The following is a 16,717-nucleotide window of genomic DNA, read 5'->3' as shown; positions in this document are numbered from 1 at the left end:
GTCACTTATACTGAGAAAAACAAATGTTATTTTGAATGAATGAAGTTACATTCTTTTTACTTTCTCATATATGAGTATAGGGTAAGTATTGTCATCTTTCAAAGATTCAATGTCTAGATTTTGATGAATCTCGATGCTTTAGACCTCCCTGACTTTCTCATATTTGATGTAAAGGGAAAGTATTGGAATCCTCCAAAAATTCCATTCCCAGATTTTGATGCAATTTGACGTTTTGGACCTCCCTGAGTGTGAAAATACAATTTTTGGAATTATGTATGTGTGTCTGTCTGTGTGTGTGTGTATGCAAACACGATAACTTGAGTACGCTTTCACTTAGGTCAACCAAATTTTGCATACAAATATTAGGTACAAAACGTAGATTTCTTTCAACTTTTGGGTTATTTCTGCTAACTGGAAGTAGTACTTTACCTTTTATTCATGTAGCTACAGAGTCCAATTTATTTAACTTTGCTTTTATAATAATTGTTCAATATATTATTAATTTGATTTGTTGTTGATGGGTCTTTAATGCACATAATATAAAAATATAATCATTGTTTTGCGGTTTAATCCTCAAATATCCATCCCCATATCTGACTATACGAGAAAGTCTAGTGGAGACCACACCCAATTTTTTTTTTTTCATATTGCATTACTGTAACTAATCAGTGGAAGCTATACAAGTAAGAAAGCGCTTGTACTGTGCCCACATGATATGAAACTTGAAAAGAAAACTAGTCACACTCAGACCACACCTGTTTTCACTTTTAGATTCAAATCAGCCATACATTGTGGTTCTGGTTCTTCTGTACCTGCTTCTCTTGAACAGAGAGCTCCTGGTGTCAGATTCTTTTCATCTCTCCATATTTACTTGTGTTGGCTCATTAAACTTTATTCCCTTTTAATTAATTGTACTGTTTTGCTACTTTAAATTGGGCACTTGCGCTCAGTGCTGGATGCAATACAAGAGAAAGACTGATTAATTAATTCGTCGTTGGGGATCTCCTAGTACTTCTCTTCATTTGGCTACATTTTAGTTTGTTCTTCTTTCTGTGGGATGCTTATGAAAACTGGATATTTTGTGGGCAGCACAATATTCATCAAGTGGCAGCTTCTTTTTGAGGGTGGCCACCTCTCTGATGCAAGGGATGAAAAGTGGCAATGGGCAGGGAGCAAGGAAAAATCAGATTTGTAGAACCTAATGCCCCTGCTGTGCAAATGTGGGTGACAGGAGGGCTAACTCGGGGGCATCATTCACGTTTCATTTGACTGCTATAAGAGAGTCCTATGTTAATAATTGTTATAATTATGTGAAATGTACACAGTACTTAGCTATTCTGTTAGTCCAGCTACATGGTAAATACACTTCATAGTTACATTATAATTACACAGATAGTTGCAGAGTAATTATTGTATAAGTACATTGTAATTAGGGAAAGCAGAGTGACTATTTTACTGCTTTATACAAATTCTCATTGGTCTTTGAGGAGAAGTAAAGTAGCTACAAATGTCGTATGTGCTTTTCCCAGAAAGGCAAGAAGCAGGTTAAAGCAGGTTGAATTATTGCTTACATAATGACCAAGGAAATTATCCCGCAGTGTGTATTTACAGTTCAGACAGTATGACTGCCTCATACTGAGGATGATTCATTCTCAGTGTTTATTCAATATACAGTAGCATGCCTAGAAAAGAAAAACTCTGGCTTGGGTATTGTTATCTCAACTGAGATGTGAGAGGGAATGTGTCAGAGACTCCGAGAGGTGTCCACTTAAGCAGTGGAACTTTAAAGTGACATGGTCTTGGATTATTAATAACTGAAAACTGTATTTTGATGTGTTTTTATTCATTTTTCAGCCATTGTTTTTCATTCAGTTCAAACCAAATGCATTCAGCTGCTATAAAATTAAGTCTAAACAGTCCCATAATGGCAAAGTAGTTTGACAAACCATGCATTTTATTTATTTACTAGTGAAACATTTGGGTCTATGGTCCTAAAATAAAATGCTACAAAGGGCTAGATATAAACAACAGTAAACTCTTCTGCCTGTTAATTATAAACTCGGTAATTTACACTTGATTATGAATTTTGAACACATATGTACCATGCCCTGGGGCATTATCAATAGATGGGCTTGTGGGAACCTCACTTTAATTATAATAAACTTGAATTTCTGTCTCTGGGGCAGCCTTGAGTCTGCATCCTGGACTTTGCCATACATGCTTATGAGCCAAATGCTCATAGGCACACATGCTGCTAAGATGCTCTGTATTCAAGATTACTTCTTGCTTGCCTATTTGTTTCGACGACTTGTCTGAAATCCTTACAGTGCATTGTGTATCAGATGGTGTGGTGCACAAAATTAAGCAGGGATCTTAAAACAACAATGTACAGCATGATGGCTTCAATTAATATTATTCACTCCATATCAAGCCTCCAACACCGCTTATTCTACATGCTGCTGTCAGAAATATCTGCTGAGCACCACAAGGTGCTTTTGCATAAGGACATCACATGGTTCTCCAAAGGCAAAGCACGGGAGTGTTTCTGTGATCTAAGAGAGGACATCACAACTTTATGTCAGGCAGAAACTCAGTTGAATCGAATACTGGAAGACAGCTTCATGGCCGATGTCTGATTTCTGAGCAACATATTTAACCACCTGAATGACATAAATGTTGGACTACAAGGCAGAGACGAAGCTGTCATCGAACTTGTGGAACAGAGGTACACATTCAAAGTCAAACTGGATCTTTTCAAGACTGACTTGGGCACAGGCCGAACGCTGCATTTTCCTATGTTCTGCAAATGCATCTCATCCCCAGCACAAATCATGGACGTAATGATTGATTTCATTGCGAGGTTAAAAGACAGCTTTGCTGGTTGATTGGATGGACTTGCTGTGTTCACAGAGATGATGGGTTTTGTCAAAGACCCGTTCACTGTTGCCACAGATGGAGACTTAACCCCCAGAGCAAAAGAAGTGGTCACTCCCACTGATGAGAGGAAACTCATATTTGAACTTGATGCAGTTATAGATGCTGTCATCTGCAACTATGGTGAAGAGCTTTGCACTAATGGGCCAGTGAAGTTTTGGAATGATGTCAACATACATCATTCCCCTAATGTTAAGAAAGTAGTATTCATCATGCTCAGTATGTTTTGATCAACATACACACGTATCAATCTTTTCACACCTGAACTCAATAAAAAGCAGCTCTTGTTGCTCCCTAACTGAAAGTACTCTTTACCAGTGCCTTTGGATTGAATTGACGTATGAGCCAAATGTCACTGCTCTCATTCAGAGCAGAAAGTGTCACTTCTCTCACTAAGAAACTCAGTAGGGTAACTAGCATAAGAGAGACACTGCAAAGGTAACTGCGGAACTCTACGTTAATTATTTAGATTTCAACTTGTCTTAGAAGCATAGCACAGCTAGTTTGTGTTGTTTGGATTATTTGCTTGTGATTATTTTTGACTTACCTGTAGTTTCATGGATATCTGTAACATTTGTGGGCACTTTTCTATGACACAGATGAAGCCAGCTTTAAAGAAAGTGTCATGTGCTTGGAGTTAGTCTCATGTCTCATAGTCTGTATGAGAAAGGCCATTAAGGGATGGTGTATAAAAAAAACAAAATGCTTGTGTGTGCACTGCCTAACTAGCACTAAATGAACTACAAAAATGGCTGAATTTTTTACCTGCCCTCATATGAACTTCATAAAAGCAACGGTTTAAGTCCTATCTTACACTTATCAATCACATAGACTTCAGCATACCTAAGACTGGGCCCTGCTGCTCCCTTTGCTCGGGTGTTATAGGTTGTGTATGTTGTTTTCTTAATACAAAGTAAGATATAACATCAATTTGGTCTGTATTGAGTGGTTATTGTTTTAATGGTTAGTGTTTGTGTGGATGCAAATTCCAGGTGGTAACACTATAATCTAAAATAAAATCTTACAGTTAGCAGAAGCCCTTGGTTTGTTCTCAGAACTGGAGGTGGTAGCAGTGTTAGTAAGCAGTATTCACCCGCATTATGTTGGTAAACTGAGTGTTCCAAATATTAAAAGGAAGTCATTTCAAAACATGTTGGTGGTCATGGGGATGGTTCACCTAAACCAGGGGTGTCGAACTCCAGGCCTGGAGTGCCGCAGTGACTGCAGGTTTTCATTCTGACCCTTTTCCTAATCAGTGACCAGTTTTCATTGCTAATTAACTTCTTTTTAGTGATGGGCCGCTCGATACTCAGGTTTCGACACTGTGTCGAGCTATCGAAGCATTGGAGATCGAAGCACCGCTTCGAGGCTTGCTTCAAATGCGCCCGTCACGTGATTTTGAATACGCTAGCGTAATGACGTCATTGATATCTGCGCAGTCAGCAGTCGATTTGGTCAGTAACTAGTCTGCTAAAGTGCTTTGGCTCAAAGTGTAAAAGCGGTTGTCTGTGCTATGTTGATAAAATGCGCTAACACGAGTTCAAATCCTAGTTGGGGTTCGCATATGTTGAAATACGGATTTTGTATAAAACAGTTAAGTAGTACTTGTCTGAAAGTTAACAAATATATTTTGGAGACATTATGAACGATTTACATGGAGCACCTTTTTTCCTCGGTGTGGAATCGTGTCTACCAAGAATCTGTAACAAATCGATGAGCATATTTTACGTAAGGTAGCACGTATTATAACAATCCAGAATCTATTCTACCCCATGTCGATCATATCACAGAGGCTAAGAAATGCTTTACTAAAGCCGACGTGGTCATTACACCAGTATATGCGCAAAACATTCCTCATTAAACGTTTTTACTATTCAGTGATTTCCAGATCTGTTGCTGATTTGTATTATTGATTTCCAAAAAACAATGTGAGTAAAAGCGTGTTCTGCATAACTAATCACAACTGTCTTTAAAACAGAATCAGCGCCATCAACAGTGTCTTCTGCAATTTTAAGAAAGCCTCTGGATTTCTGCATTAATGAGACAAAACAGTTGTAAAGAAACTTTGCGAATTCATCCAGAGGTGAACGTAAAGATCACTCAAGTACTGAGAAGAAGGAGCAGCTGGATAAGCACATCTGGAGCCAAACTTTCAAAAAAGCGTCTGACTTTGTCAGCAACATCCTTTACTTGTGAATTCATCTTATCAAAGGCTGCGCGCGGGGGTAAATAAGTAATCTTCCGAAGTGCAGCACAACAGAGTAAATAATTGACGTAAATAGAATTACTCAAACACTAAGATTTGTCGTTTCTGTATTCTTAAACCATCTTCCAGTTACACAGTCCCCCGCAGTCAATGTCACATTTAACGTTCCCTGCTCCTTAACCTGTCTTGTTACCCAAAGCATCAACACTCAGTTTCATTCAAGGCTTTACTGTCCTTCCTTTCATAGACATAAAATAAAACACATTTCCTCTACATGTCCAATAATAATAGTAAACTTGCAGGAATGAGACAAAGCACAAGATGGGAATATTTATGACAAGAGCCTGGACATCGGGATGAGAATGTGCCTTGTCACCCATTACGTGAGCTCGTCTGCCATCCCTCGGTTACACTGGCACACGTTACACTCGGGGGCAAATGCAATGGAGAATACCGACAATGTACACCTTCAGAAGTGGAATAAATCGACTGTATAAGTAGAACATTTCCGATAAACGATGAATTTTGTTAATCATAAACAATGCAACATAACTATTATATGTGTTGTTACTTTTTATTTATACTCACCAAACGTTACATATCTACATGGGAAATGAACATAGGTAATATGTTTATAATCATTCTCACTAAAATACACTGTCAAAATATATTAATGAGGAAATTGAGACAGATTGGCCTTTAGGAAATATAAAAAAGCGTGTGCGCTGTCATTTAGGACAGAATACATTGTTAACGTGACGCACTCTCTACTGACACGATGTCACGAAAAAAAAAGAAAACTCAAATCCTCCTTGATGTTTGGCCTTATGATTAATTGTCAATATCAAATCAATAAAGTCATTTTAAGAAGATGACAAGTCTGCTATAGTCAATTTAATCAACGCTCCTTTTAAAAAGTTTGCTTATACAGAATATAAAACAGAATCTCAATGAAGCAGGACTCGCGAATAGTAACGAATAATATGTGACACTGAGAAATTATAATTCCTAATAACGGGAACAAGTAAAAACTACGACTTCCTAAAACGGACACTGTAAATGTAGGTATTTCAATAAGTAATTTAGGAGACTTGTGTGTGCATTTCAATATCGATTTAAGAACTACGCATGCCACCTGTTGTACTATAAACGGTAGCTCAAGCAGTACTTAACAGTAAAGAGTCTAACAGGACAATGACTGACTGAAACGAAGATGCTGCGCCGCAACAATAAAGGTTCACACTGTCACTCTGCATGTTTAGAAGGCGCTGGTTGGCTGAAACTGTTTATAGCGAATTGTCCCAAGTTGGAAGTGCCGTATAGCGATCAGACACGAAAAGACACATTTAGGCATCCTGGACAGTAGTTTGTTTTTCTACAATACAAATTCAGTACGACACCAGGGTCTCCAAACACACAAATATGAAGTTTATTACGTTTTACAGTGAAACTCTTTACATACACAATATAATTAGGGGCGTGTGCCCCCTGCCCGACTACGGTGGCCCAACCTTCCCTCGATAGCTCGATTCGCTCGCTATCCGTCCAAGCTTGTTAAATGGAGGAATAGAAAAAAAACTTTCACAAGAGGAGGATCAGCGACGCGAACCCCTGGTGAGTAGTACATATGGACAGCAAGTGTCAAAAGAGGTGTGAATTTGATTGATGACTTTAAGCCCCGCCCCCAAATATGAAGGATTACATTAAGCCCCGCCCCAAAATATGATTTATGAAAATATGAAATATATAAAAATATGATTTATGAAAATATGAAATATATAAAATATGATTTATGAAAATGTGAAAATAAAAATATGGAAATATAAAAATATGAAAATATAAAAATATAATTTATGTAAATATGAAACTATAAAAGTATGAAAATGTATTTATAAGCTATAAACTTAGGACACGTGGGTTTATTTTATAAACACAAAGTTCAAAATTAATATTGTGAAATTAAATATACACTTATCTTGCAGTCATAGCTATGCCTATGTGTAACTTTCTCAAAATATTCACACCCCAGCGCTTATAAACTCACGGCCTCATTTTATAAACATTAGATTCAAAATTAATATTAATTAATTAAATATACACATGTCTTGCCGTTATAGCTATGTGTAAACTTTCTGAAAATATCCATAGAACCACGCTAAGATATAAACTCACAGCCACATTTTATAAACACTAGATTCAAAACTAATATTATAAAATTAAATATACGCTTATCCTGCGTGCAAAGCCACGCATATGTACGACTACATAAAAACGCTATAAATATTCACACAACCGCTCTAAGTTATAAACTAATAGTAAGAAAATAAATATACTGTAATATCCCTTCCCAGATGGGCAAGTGGTAGTAAATTATCAAATAAAAGAACTAATCACTTTCCTTCTTACTTCAACAAGCTGACAACCACAACGTAGTCAGGACAAAGAAAAACACGCACCACTAAAAACCTGACCACACATACAAGAAAATAAATATAACATTTTCTAAAAACGATATGGACGGACTCTCTGCTCTAAGTTATAAGATCGCGACACAGCTATAACTAAAAACGATTTTCACTCCCCCTCTAAGTTATAAGTTCACGACACGCGTCTTTATTTGACAAGCACTTATCTTTCCTGCACAGCCATAACTGAAATGATGTTCACCCCCAGCCACTTCAAACCAAACTAAGCACACGACACAGCCATAACTAAAAGCGATTTTCACTCCCCCTCTAAGTTATAAGTTCACGACAAGAGTCTTTATCTTTCCTGCACAGCCATAACTAAAATGATATTCATCCCCAGCCCCCTCAAACTAAGTTATAACTAAAAACTATTTTCACTTTCCCTCTAAGTTATAAGTTCACCACAAGCGTCTTTATTTGATAAGCACTAGATTCAAAACTAATATTAAATATACAGTACACTTATCCTGCATGTAAAGCCACGCATATGTGTGACTTTCTAAAAAATATTCACTCCTAAAGTTCTAAGTTATAAACTCACCATACACAGCCTCATTTTATAAACATTAAGAAATTAAATACAGTATATACATGTCTTGCCGTTATAGCTATGTGTAACCTTCTGAAAATATTCAGACCCGCGGTAAGATATAAACACTTTTCATGCTTTTTAGTCATGCATAGTTCTGCGTAGCTGTAACTGTCTTAAAAACTCTATAAAGTGAAATATTCACTTACCCGCAAGTGTGCCTTCTTTTTTAAATCCAGGGAAATAAACTTTCTTTCACCGCCATGCGACCACATTTGGCCGTTAATTTTAAATGGGAACAAACTTTCACAGAACATGGATACCTCTGGTATTAATCTTCAGTTGATCAATAGCGAGAACCACGAAGCACCCTGCCATGCGACCACATTTGGCCGCCAATTTTAAATGGGGAACAAACTGATGAAGATAATCCACAATGGTGGCTTTAACTTGGAGGCCTGCAAGGAGTACAAGCCCTTGACTCCCTGACAAGAATCATAAGAGCCCTGGCAACCCTCAAATTTGAGATTCACAACCCTGACAGAGCCTATGATGCTGTTTGCACTGACTGGTCCTGCTGAGAGCAAAGGGGTTCATGAAGAGGCTCTGGGGTTGACCCAGGTTTCCAAGAGTGCTTCTGTTGCTGCAATGAATGTCACTTGGAGGATAACACGGCTTACTATCTTAATGACCTTGATCGTATTTCCGCGGTTGACTATATCCCCAACCATTGAAGACATTCTCCAGTCCTGAGACATGACAACTGGGATCGTAGAAAACAAGTTTACCTTTAAAGAGCTGACATTCAAACTGGTAGACGTGGGTGGACAGTGCTCCGAATGAAAAAATGGGTTCACTGTTTTGAAGGGGTCAGTGGCTATGACCTTAAGCTGTATGCCGATAATCAAACGGTAGGTACAATGGCTTTCATTTGTTTATCCTGGGTGTCTCACCAACTTCCTCCTGACAAAACTCAGACTGCTTGAAAAGCAAAATTTCCAGTAAATGCAGATAGTTTAGTGGAGGCCCACAGTGACAAAGCTTTGGAACAGGGCTTTCTATATTTTAGCCTGACTTTACATGGTACACGAGAACTTCTGATTCCCCAGGTACTTTTGGCATGCTACATAATGCAGAAGGCAAAAGCATCTGATTAGCATCAAATTTTCTTTACACCAAGGTTGTACGCATTTAGCTCAGATTGATTAATCCGGGAAAGGAAATTTTAGGCTTGCTCAGACTGAATCTGGGTGTAATATGAAAACAGTATTAATAAACAGTGGCTTGGGTTTTCTTTATCAGGATCATTTGAATAAGCCACAACCATCCATACATTTTCAGGATGTGGTATCAGAACCTGTTCCTGCAGTTTTGGGGAAAACTATTCTAAATCAGACTTACATTGCATAAACATAACCAACATGTGGAGGACCCAACCTTTTAAGTACATACGTTCATTTGTGAACATGATTAATCCAAGGCCAGCGTCAGGCATAAGGTCTGGCATGCCACCTACTATATTTAGGGCTCCTGGCATTGCAGGAAACAGGGCCAATTTAGAGCTCGTAATTAACCAGATTTACATTTTTTTTGTGAAAAACCAGCAGAAAGCCCATGTAGCTAGAGAGAGAACATGTAAACATTATACAAATAGGGGCAGTACTGCTACCTTCTTTCCCCCATGGTTAGACTTCAAAAAATTCACTTTCCTCAACATGGTAAAAGTGCACAAACTGACATATTTACAGTCAACAACATTTAAGAGAGACTCTGATACATTTTATAAATCCATCATTTGTTTTTTGGCTAAATGTTATCAATGCAGAATGGCCGCTGTATTGGAAAATTGTTATTTTATGCATATTTTAATCTGGGCCATTTTGCAAATTTTCGTTTAATCCCTTTAACACTCCACACTTTTTTAATGTGGGCTTCCCTTAATGCATGGCAAAAATTACAACCAGGATCCTGTAGCATTTGAAAGTGTTACAACATCTGTAGTGGCCGTAATTTGTAATACTTTGTAATACCTTGTTGACCTGAATATGGCTTTCTCTCAGATCTATTCCGTGGTTTGCCAGAATTGTGCTAATTAGGGATATTATCAGGATAATGCAGGAAAAGTTAAGATGACAATTACCACCAAAAATATAGTGTACTTTAAACATATCTTCTTAGAGACAGAAAATGCTATGTTAAAGAAAGGTTAAAAGTAAATAAAGTGTTAAAGCTTAGGCACCAAAATGTGACCATAACATACAATCCAGCAAAAGGATGGAGTGATAATAGCCTGAATCTAAATGACAATGCATTTAGGGTTAAATTGTTATTTACTAACAATAAGGCGGGCATTTCCCTAAAGCCTGACCGCACCAACAGAGAGACAGTAAGCATGTCATTAACTGTATAGTGCACTGCAACGTGGGGTTATCAAAAGCTGTGACACGTCACTGTAATGTAGAAAAGGGCGTGGCTTTACAGTTGGGGAGCACAAGTTCTGTACATTTTTTGTTTTAACATTTCGCTTTATGCCTCTAGTGATTTTTTGTGACTTCAGCATTATAGGGTCAAGTTGAATATGAATGATATCAATTGGAAAGGGCTTAAATCATGTAAACGTTATATTTTACCGAGAGATCGTTTCTTAGGTAGCCACGTGTATTTTAAAGTTGATGTAAATGGGTATACATGCAAACCATATGAAACTAGATCACTTTTGATATTTACACGATTAACACGGCTGAAATACAGTATCGGAAAGAGCTGTGTTTGTACTCGGCATATAAATAACTTTTTCATCAAGTACCATAGACAGCGAGAAACCGCTGTGCTCAACGCGGAGGTTTTTAATAACTTTTCTCGCGAGCTTTTAAAGTTCATTGTGCATTTTGGTATATAAGAGAGAATCGTTAGTAGGAAGTAGTTCGTCTAATAATATTGTTCTTAGACCATAGGTATGTAAAAAGGCTTTGACATTTAGCCGATTAACGAGTTAACAAAGAGCAGGGTCTTATGAATTTTAAAGGCAACTTATATTCTCAAACCCCTTTGAATGGTGTGGGGTTGGTTTAATAATCGTATGATTTTCCGATTTCATTAAATAAAAAGGATGAATTGTTACAATAAATATTTTAACACTAAAGTTTGTTTCCCAAATTGGCGGTCAAATGTGGTCGCATGGCAGAGTGCTTCGTGGTTCTCGCTATTGATCAACTGAAGTTTAATACCAGAGGTATCCATGTTCTGTGAAAGTTTGTTCCCATTTAAAATTAACGACCAAATGTGGTCGCATGGCGGTGAAAGAAAGTTTATTTCCCTGGATTTAAAAAAGAAGGCACACTTGCGGGTAAGTGAATATTTCACTTTGTAGAGTTTTTAAGACAGTTACAGCTGCGCAGAACTATGCATGACTAAAAAGCATGAAACGTGTTTATATCTTACCGCGGGTCTGTGGATATTTTCAGAAGGTTACACATAGCTATAACGGCAAGACGTGTATATACTGTATTTAATTTCTTAATGTTTATAAAATGAGGCCGTGTATGGTGAGTTTATAACTTAGAACTTTAGGAGTGAATATTTTTTAGAAAGTCACACATATGCGTGGCTTTACATGCAGGATAAGTGTACTGTATATTTAATATTAGTTTTGAATCTAGTGCTTATCAAATAAAGACGCTTGTGGTGAACTTATAACTTAGAGGGAAAGTGAAAATAGTTTTTAGTTATAACTTAGTTTCAGGGGGCTGGGGATGAATATCATTTTAGTTATGGCTGTGCAGGAAAGATAAAGACTATCAAATTGTCGTGAACTTATAACTTAGAGGGGAGTGAAAATCGTGTTTAGTTATGGCTGTGTCGTGAAAATTAGTCTGTTTGAGGGGTTTAGTTATGGCTGTGCCGTGAACTTATAACTTAGAGGCTTAGTTTGGTTTGAGGTGGCTGGGGTGAACATCATTTCAGTTATGGCTGTGCAGGAAAGATAAGTGCTTGTCAAATAAAGAACTTATAACTTAGAGGGGGAGTGAAAATCGTTTTTAGTTATAGCTGTGTCGCGATCTTATAACTTAGAGCAGAGAGTCCGTCCATATCGTTTTTAGAAAATGTTATATTTATTTTCTTGTATGTGGGGTCGGGTTTTTAGTGGTGCGTGTTTTTCTTTGTCCTGACTACGTGATTAGTTCTTTTATTTGATAATTTACTACCACTTGCCCATCTGGGAAGGGATATTACAGTATATTTATTTTCTTACTATTAGTTTATAACTTAGAGCGGTTGTGTGAATATTTATAGCGTTTTTATGTAGTCGTACATATGCGTGGCTTTGCACGCAGGATAAGTGTATATTTAATTTTATAATATTAGTTTTGAATCTAGTGTTTATAAAATGTGGCCGTGAGTTTATATCTTAGCGCGGTTCTATGGATATTTTCAGAAAGTTTACACATAGCTATGACGGCAAGACATGTGTATATTTAATTAATTAATATTAATTTTGAATCTAATGTTTATAAAATGAGGCCGTGAGTTTATAAGCGCTGGGGTGTGAATATTTTCAGAAAGTTACACATAGGCATAGCTATGACTGAAAGATAAGTGTATATTTAATTTCACAATATTAATTTTGAACCTAGTGTTTATAAAATAAACCCACGTGTCCTAAGTTTATAGCTTATAAATACATTTTCATATTTTTATATTTTCACATTTTCATAAATCATATTTTTATATTTTTCATATTTTCATAAATCATATTTTGGGGCGGGACTTAATGCCATCATTCATATTGGGGCGGGGATTAAAGTCATCAATCAAATTCACACCTCTTTTGACACTTGCTGTCCATATGTACTACTCTGGTGTTTTTACTGAGAAACAGTGACAACACCACTGAGCCACCTAATCGGGATAATTAACGAGATCCGCACAACTGAACTACTATCTCTGTTCTTACTGTGGTGGATGAAATATGTTGTTTGACATTAAAATGGTTAAAATGGTTTAATTGATACGAGAGTATCATTGTTGTATTCTCCTAATGAAGACGAAAAAATTATATTTATAGATGTATACTATATGACGTACGGTTTTGAACAAAATGAAGTGTTCCATAAAAAGGTTGAACGATTTACCTAATCTTTTCATATATATATATATAAACTTAATATATGACAATATATTTTTGACACTATGTATCAGACAAAGGAAATCACAGCAATCCACAAGAACAATAATTAATTCTCAGCAACTACCTGAATTGTAGCTTAACCATATCAACTGAAATGTGTAATGTCAATACGAATTACAAAATATAACTAGAGAGTTAAGTGTCAGATAGACACTCAAAATATAGAGGTCAATGCCTTTCAGTGTGCTGAGGCTTCACAAAGATTCAGTAACCAGTGACCATGTCTGCTCGAAGCCCTGTCATGATCCAATCTCGGTACTACGGATGTCTGAGGCTTCAGTAGCCCCGTCATGATCTCAGTAGTACGCATGTCTGAGGCTTCAGAGCCCCGTTATGATCTCAGTAGTACGCATGTCTGAGGCTTCGGCGCCCCGTCAAGATTGTCTGAGGCTTCGGTTCTCAGTAGTACGCATGTCTGAGGCTTCAGTAGCCCCGTCATCATCTCAGTAGTACGCATGTCTGAGGCTTCGGAGCCTCGTCATGATCTCAGTGCTACGCATGTCTGAGGCTTTGGAGACCCGTTCAAAACCTGTCATGACTCAATCTCAGTACTCTGCACAAAGCTTCGACTCATTATTTGTTCAACGAGCTCCCGTTTGAAGTAGGCTACATATGGCATCAACAGAGTTAAAAAACTCAACAGAATTCCCATTGAAATGAAAGTTTGTAGATGATCAATACATGTTAAATCATCATGCCCGATAATACGTTGTGGCAAAAAATAAAATTATAAATTATACATCATACAAACGCCCACTTGTTGAAGGCATAATGCTGCAAAGAAGAGCTTTAGCAATACGGGTGACGACACATCTCTCACTATAATACTCTCATAAATATCCGTTATTCGCCTCATGCAACGTTTTCATGCAACACTGAAGGTATGTCATATAGTATACATCTATATATAATTGTTTTCGCTTCAGTACATACATACATGTATACATTAAAAAACATACATTATATACCATCTTCCTGAAAATAGTAGTGGTGCAGCGGTAGCGTTACCGCTTCATAATAAAGCATACGTGGGTTCGGGTCCCACGTCCACCCCCTGTGAATTATGACCCAAAAGAGTCTGATTTTTTTTTTTTTTTTATTAAACAGCAAATTCCAGCGTGGACCGGAAGCGAGCAAGGCGAGAACACTAGTAAAGATATATCAAATGGAAACGTGCATCTTGTTTTATGTCTATAACAAAAAAAATATTTGAGTAACGATTTCAACTGTTTTTGTAGTTGTTGATGGCGGGTTTAGCGGTTTAAATTTTTAAATATTAAATTGATAAGGTGGAATGTGTTCTTACTTTGAGTGTTAATGTGTTAGTAACTGGGATTGCGCTCTATTACTGGAAGATTGCTTAGGAATGATACAGACTGGACAACTATATGTTTTAGGAAATGTTTTATTATTGCACTGTGCTGTGACTAAAAAACTTTTTACTGATCACCTGTCCGGACCTTGAAGATGTGTTCACGAGGAGGGATGCTGCTGTTAAAAGCAAATGTTTTTCAACAGCAGGTCCAGATGTGTTTATCCCGCTGCTTTTTGTTGCCTCAGCACTCAATCTTTAATGCCGACCTTGATATGTGCACTGCTCACATTGGAGTGTCCTGTGTGTGTCTGTGCGTCGGTGACTGATCTCTCAGCCTCTCTGATGTGCTCCGGATTGACACCTTTGAATGTTTGGTGCAGCAGAGCAAATTCAACCTGATCTACCACAGTGGGTTTGTTATCACCTTATTCCAGCGTTTCTCAACCTTTAAGTATTTGCGACCGAGTTTTCATAACAGTTTTAATCGCCCCCAACATTTTTTGAAATGTAGATGCATATTTGATTATACCTACTTAACTTTTATCGACATTTATCTAACTCTATACAGTATTTATTGTTCTATTATCAGAATGTAGTTTAAGTTAATTTGTTTTGGTTCCAACAGATGTTTTCTTTTTTTCACATCTTCGCCCCTTTTTGTTACTTCGCGCCCTACAGGTTGAGAACCACTGCCTTATTCAATGGGGGTTCATGGATGTCAAATGGCAATGAATAGAAATGGATTAATGTAAATACGTGAGCTGCCATCCGCAATTAGACATCGCATTTTGATGGCGATTTTGGTGATTCCCGAACAGATCTCTTATGCGATCCTTCCACAGTATCTCTCAAAATTATTTAGTTCAAATTGGTTATAAAGATTTCAATTCTGATCATTTTTTTATTATTGTTAATTTTGATGAGTCTTTAAGTCGGATCGAACTCGGGCTAGCACTATGCTCAGAATTTGAAAAGCAACCACCTTAGTTAGTTGAGCCATTGACAGCGACATTTTTTTGTAGCTAATTCTTTACTTTCGTGCTCCACAAAATATTGTAAAGTATTAATAAATGAAATATTTCAATACTTGATCGAATAATAACAACTGATTTAAGGATTTCACCTTTTCTTTCTCAAATGTGCTTACCTATATCATGGCAAAGTACAGGGATAAACCTTTATTTTCCGTCTACTCCATTTTAATTAAGTCAAACCAAAGAAAACATTTAAGGCTATTAAATGTGATCTCAAGAAAAGATGAAGGTTAATTCTAATACTAATAACAGGAGCGATTATAATGATACAGTGCAAAAGTAAATACTAATTGAAAGAGCCGGGAATCCATGAGTGAGGCGTCTTATTTTGTTTAACTCTTGCTATCGTATAGTGCATTCTGCTTGTCGGCGTTAGTTATATATATATTTATATTTTTAGACATCAGACACTAGAAGTTGCTGACAAACCCTTCTCTTCGTTGTCAGTCTGTAGCAGCGAAAAAATAAAAGCAATAAGAGTTATAACAGACGTCATTGAAGTGGATCATGAGTTTGTGTAATGTTAATGAAAATGGCCAGGAGGGGTGACTAGAGAGGTGAGTGTCAAATGCTTCGAAGCTTCGATACAATTTCCGACACAATTGCTTCAAACGTTTTGATGCTTCGTGAGGCTTCACTCCGCCCATCACTACTTCTTTTCCCTTCATTTAAATAGCCCCGTTTTTAAGGATTCAGTCCTCTAAATTTATTTGTTTCTTCGTTAAATGACAGCCAAACAGAAATGAGATGTTAAACGAGCCAACAGATGACCAGCTAAATTGGGATTTCAAACTCCAACCAATTTCACTCCAACCAATCTCTTAATGAGAAGCTGATTCTTGCTGTTAATTAAACCCATTATTTAATTCGATGGCTTGTTGCCACTTTTATCATTTTGCAACAGCAGACATTTACAAAACAGTTGATTTTCTGTTTTTTCTAAGAACATTGTGAAAATGTTTTGGTGACCTAAAAGATCAACCTTACCGAGACCATCGCCTTTCTTTATTTTCAGATATTGTGTGACAGGCATAGGTGAGCTG

The 16,717-nt window shown here is 37.1% G+C and overlaps 1 protein-coding gene across 6 annotated transcripts in view; it reads left to right on the top strand.

Moving 5' to 3' along the window:
• Positions 1-16,717, top strand: part of LOC120532652 (inactive N-acetylated-alpha-linked acidic dipeptidase-like protein 2) — a 2,009,486-nt gene that overhangs the window by 711,505 nt on the left and 1,281,264 nt on the right. The window lies entirely within an intron of this gene.

The sequence above is a fragment of the Polypterus senegalus genome, chromosome 1, assembly GCF_016835505.1.
Source record: "Polypterus senegalus isolate Bchr_013 chromosome 1, ASM1683550v1, whole genome shotgun sequence".
Lineage (NCBI taxonomy): Eukaryota > Metazoa > Chordata > Cladistia > Polypteriformes > Polypteridae > Polypterus > Polypterus senegalus.
Note: the sequence above shows the minus strand (reverse complement) of the source record. Positions and strands in the feature narration are given on the sequence as shown.